The sequence below is a fragment of the Frankliniella occidentalis genome, unplaced genomic scaffold (assembly GCF_000697945.3).
Source record: "Frankliniella occidentalis isolate FOCC.00 unplaced genomic scaffold, Focc_3.1 Scaffold286, whole genome shotgun sequence".
Lineage (NCBI taxonomy): Eukaryota > Metazoa > Arthropoda > Insecta > Thysanoptera > Thripidae > Frankliniella > Frankliniella occidentalis.
In genome coordinates this window covers 356,131-359,666 of record NW_026267412.1, presented here as the reverse complement: position 1 = coordinate 359,666, position 3,536 = coordinate 356,131, and positions in this window count along the sequence as shown.

The following is a 3,536-nucleotide window of genomic DNA, read 5'->3' as shown; positions in this document are numbered from 1 at the left end:
CTCCCCCCGCCCCCCGCCGAGCCGACGCAGCAGAAGCAACTCGTCGAGGTACCGTCCTCCTCCTGGCTTGCATGTGTTGCCGCTTTGGCCCGTCCCTACGTGAGTGTGTGTAGCCCGGCTTGCCTCTGCAAATAACCACGGCGGGAGTCAACAAGTGAAGTTCAACGGCGACACTTGCAGCGGAAATAGAGCGCGGTGCGTGCACGTGCGTGGGGCGGGCGCAGGTGGTCCTGCGCGGAGAGGATCCCCAGAGCCCGCCCGCCTGCTGCCCGCGCCAATGCATGTTGTTTGTGTGTTGTTTAGCCGAGTGGTCTGGTGCCGAACGCTTTGGTGCGGCCTGCTTGGGCCTGCTGCTGGCCGGGCGGCTGAGCGGTTATCAGCCCGCGAAGATGGTGAATACTAAGAGGGCGCTGCCACTGCGTATAATGGGGTTCGTCTTTTATTCTGACCGCGATAATGGTGTCCCGATTCGTCAGCTAATCGCCCGACCGCCGAAGACTAGGAAACGACCGCTTTGCGCTGCCGTCATTGGTCCGGTTTCTTCCTCCCGATTTTCTTTGCCGACGGACCCCGAGAATGGGGAGCGCCAGCTCTCTGCGGCTCGGCCGGGTCGGACTGCGGCCTGTGCTTTGTGATTCACGAGCTAAAACTGGGGTGTCCGTCGGTCCGCGTGCGGCGCAGGGCCTTGTGCCCCACATGGGGCGCCGGGGAAGAGGGGGGAAGGGGAAGGGTTGCACGGCTCGGGGTGCAGTGCACCTTGTCAGCTGTGGCCCTCGGGGACGCCGGGGACAGACGAGACGGCCAGGTCGGGTCGCCCACCCGACCCGGAAGGTGGGAGAAAGTATAAAAATAAAATTCGTCGATGCGTGTGCCAGCGAAAAGGGAAAAGTTCCGGAAAGTTCGTTTTATCCCCCCTTCCTTCCCCACGCCCTCTCCCTCTCCGCCCGGCTAAAATAAACAAGGACCGCGTAAATTTGGGGAGGTCGGCGTGGGCGCTGCAGCGCGGGAGCGCGAGCACGGCCTCTCGGTGGCGCAACGCGTTTGTAAAATAGAACCCGCCGCAGTTCAGGGCCAAAAAAATATTGTCCCGAGTGTTTCTGCTGTGGTGACGTGGCGGCCGTCGGGGTGCCTGCCTGCTGCTCGGGCCTCGCGCTGCTGGCAGTGGGGGAGGGTGAACCCGCCCCTAGAAGAGGATGTTGCCTCATACGGAGTTGGCGCTGCGCGGGTCCAGCGCGTGTTACTGTTTACCAATCTCCCTCCCCCACCCCCCTTTTCCTCTCCCCCTGCGAGCCAAAGCCAAAACCGCCCGGCTTGTCGTCGATACCCTTTGGCCCCCGGGACGTTAAAAGCGTTAACGGCCCGCACCCCCCTTCGCACTACTGCCTCTTGAGCCGGGCGTGTCGCCGCGCCGAGTAGACGGCCAGTTTGTACACTCCTTCCCTCGATACCCCACACATCTGCGCGGGAAATCGCGCCAAGTCGCGGAGACCTGAACGCGGGAGTATCTTCTCTCGCAGGCGTGATATTTTTTGTTTGTTTGTTTCTGCTCGTGGCGTTCGCGGGGTATCGCCGAAACGCCCTCTTCCCCTACTCGCCTGCTCCCCGTTCCGTTGGCCCTCGCCCCTCATCCTCGGCCGGCGCGCTCCCCTGCGAGAGCAGACCTCATGAGCGTCGTATGAGCACCAGTGCGATCCGTTGGCGCCTAATCTAAGTTTAGCCCGGTGCGCCTTCTTGTTTCGCACCTCTTTTTCGCACATTCCATCGGCGCGCGCGCGCGCTCGCTTGTGTTTCCAAAGTGCGCCGCGAGAGCGCGCGTTTGCTCTGTGTGTTTACGCATTCCGACGGGGGGCGAGCGACTGCAGAGGGAAGGACCTCCTCCTCCTCCCCCTTCTCCCCTCCCCCTTCTCCCCCCCTCCCCTGCTTTTCTGCATTTGGACCCAAATTTGGAGCGACCGCTGGCTGCAAGTGGAAAGGCCAGGCTCGCCGTCGCGTCGCCGGCCCCCTACTCTGTCCGCCACGAATGAATGCTGAACTTTGCCGTTTTCCCGCCGCGCCCCCTTCCTCTTCCCCAGTCTCAGCAGGTTGCCCTTCACGCACAAATCCTCGCACCCGGCGGCGAGCAGGGGACAGGACAGGTTCTCTCGGCATATATTTTGCGGATCTCTCCGAAAACGAAATAACAGAATAAAAAAGGACTATAACTGTTTTTTTAAAAAAATGGGCAGTCTGGGCGTTGGACGGATGCCTGTTAAAGATGCCAGGATTCGGTTGCCCATTCTCTTAATGACACCCGGAGGTGAGGTGAGGTGCAGTGCCGAGCTTGGCACCTCACCTCGTCGACCTGAATGAGCCGTACGACCAGCCTCCCTCCCCTCGCGGGTGGAAAGAAAAATTGTGAAACAAATCCAACGTCATTTGTAAGCCTCTAACCAAGTGCAAGCCATGGGCACGGGGGCTGGCCGCGCCGCGACATGCACGAGGACAAGCATTGCTTTGAAATGTACTCTTGGGAATTCGGCGGTATCAATTTGTTATTCTTTCATTCATTTCTCTCTTTCTCTTTCTCTCTCTCTCTCTCTCTCTTGACTTCGGTAATCCAAACAGACTTTCCTCTCTGAAAGTATCGACCTTCGCATTCGCTATCCGAAATAGACCAACTTGTTTTTCAGGTCTCGAATTGTGGTTTCGTTTTCGTTTCCTGAAAAGTGATGTGTCGCGCTCGACTTGGCGGCCCAATTTTTGTTTTCCCCGTTTCAAGGATGTTCAGAAGCGCCTGGGTTTCGGCAGGACGCGCGGGGGCGATGCTCGATGCGATGCGATGCCCAACATTGTATTCCGCCGACAAACAATAATTGTTTGTGTTTTTAGAAGAGGAACAGCACTTCCTGAAGGCCGGTAGCCTTGTGTCAGGTTCTACGCGCACCGGAGCGTGGCTCATGCGACTGGGATGCATATTAGCTTTTTGTTTCGCTACTCACGCGAGTAAGAAAGAGAGAGAAACATGTCGTGATGACGTGCATAGAATTTAAAAAAAAAAACTGAACTCAAAACTTTGTCCGCGCATATTACTATTTCAGATCACACGGCGGGGAAGGGGGGGGGGAGGCTCGCAAGCAAACTGCTCCTTCATTCATTGCCCGGGCTATGCCAAACAGATGTGCCGCGATGTGCGATCCGCCCCCCCCCCACTTCTCCCCGTCAACTGCGCCTCTCTTATTTGGAACCGCATCGACGCTGCCGGACGCTGCCGCGCCCCGCGTGCGCGGTACGGTATGCCTCCGCGGGGGAGGCGGCTATTCTGGCCGCGGTGGCGTGGCGTGGCGCGCGCCGGACAGGTGTCACGCCGACACGCGATGGGGGATGTGTAGTGCGCCGCTCTATGTGGTCGAGATTTGCAAGTAAACCGAAGTGCCCCGCGCGGGGCCCGGCCCGGTCCCGCTCGGCCCTTGGAGGCGCGCCAGCCGCGGCGCAGCGGCGCCACCGGCCCGCCCACATTTGGGGGTATAGGATAGGCGGCCGACAGCGACAGGCGAAGC